The sequence below is a fragment of the Nannospalax galili genome, unplaced genomic scaffold, assembly GCF_000622305.1.
Source record: "Nannospalax galili isolate Female #2095 unplaced genomic scaffold, S.galili_v1.0 scaffold128, whole genome shotgun sequence".
Classification (NCBI taxonomy): Eukaryota; Metazoa; Chordata; class Mammalia; order Rodentia; family Spalacidae; genus Nannospalax; species Nannospalax galili.
This window is the reverse complement of record NW_008360322.1, coordinates 4,861,254-4,863,009: the sequence shown is the minus strand read 5'-3', so window position 1 is coordinate 4,863,009 and position 1,756 is coordinate 4,861,254.

Here is a 1,756-nt window from a genome sequence, read left to right as displayed (position 1 = left end):
AGGCGGGAGTTCCAGGATAATCCCCTCTGGACCGGCATGCATGGCTTCTTACCCTACCTCCTCCCTCTACTTGGTCCCCTCCTCACCCTCCTCCTCATCTTTACCTTTGGGCCCCTAATATTCAATAAACTTACAAGGTTTGTTCATCAGAGAATGGAGGCGATCAGGTTACATGAGGTCGAGGTCCATTATCACAGGCTCACTGATCAAGAACCAGGCTCTTATGACTGGCCGTCCTCGTATGATCGTTCTACCCCCACCCTCCATATGCCCAATGACGGGTAAGATCTCCAGACGGGGACAACCTAAGACAGGGTGTGGAGAGGCACTTTGGCTGGTCGAGTTCATAGCACCCAATGATGGGTAAGATCCCCAGAGGGGGACAACCTAAGACAGGGGCTGTTCTTCCTGCCATATTACAAAAACAAAAGGGGGAATATGTTGGGCCTCCAGGACCCTTGAACGTTTGTAATGGAGGACAGTGAGGCCTGTAGTACTTTCCTGAGCCTGGCTAAAGTTTAGCGACCTGTCTCTAGCTTGTCACTTCTACGTAGAGGTGACTCAGCAGAAGCCTGTTCTAAGACTGCCTCTACCCAATTACAGTTGACGTGGTAAATTCCTGGTGGCCCAAAGTCTATCACCCCATATGATGTATCCATAAGCCCATCCTCCTCCCCCCGCCTCCCCTGCCAAGGCTATATAAGCTGCTGACTAATGCAATAAAGTGAGTTCCTGCTTTGACAAGACTCCCAACTCCTTGTGGTCTCTCTGAGTTGTCAACACTTGCCATCTCGCTCAGCCCCGGGAAAGAGAACAGGCTCGCTCTGTTCCCTGGCCCCTCAGCATGTGTGTGTGACTATGGCTGTAAGTATAGAGATCAGGGGATAACATTCAGGAGTCAGTTCTCTCCTTTCACCATGTGTTCCAGGGATCAAATTCAGGTCATCAGGCTAAAAGTACAAGTGCTTTGGCCTGATGAACCATCTCACAGGCCCAAATACTGGTTCTTAATATAGAAGAGAAATAAAGAAAGGAAAAGATTGAATGAGTCTTGTTATAGTTAGATAGAATGAGAACTGGCTATTGCAAAATGGGGTGATGATAGTCAATGATGATGTACTTTATATTTCAAAACACTACAGGAAAACATTTGGGAATGTTTTCATCACGAAGAAATGCCTGTTTAAGGGGCTAGATAGGTTAACCTGACATAAACATTGCATATGTTCATGTGTTGAAACACCACAAGGTGTTCTATTAATGTGCAATTTTTTATGCTATCAATTAAATAAATTAATTTTAATAAAAAAAATCAGGTCTCATCTGAGTGTGGTGGCACATGCCTATAAATCATAGCACTTAGGAGGTAGAGGTAGGAAGATCAGAAGCTCATCTTCATCTACATAGTGAGTTGGAGGCCAGCCTGGGCTACATGAGACCCTGTCTCATAAAACAAATAACCCACCATCAAAATCATCCCCTTTATGAGCCATATACAAGCCATGATTCATGGGAATTAGTGGCTATTTGACTTTGTAGAAAGGCCAAGAGTTAACCTTTTTTCTGAAATAGTATTTTTGTAGGTAGCCCAGGCTGGTCTTGAGCTCACCATGCTCCAGCTTCAGCCTCCCTAATTCTGGTATTATAAGAATACACCTCCACGTGACCAGTTAACCCTTTTTTTTTTTTTTTTCACTCCTGGGGATCCAACCCAGGACCGTGCATATGCAACAACAATGCTTTACCACTGGGCCAA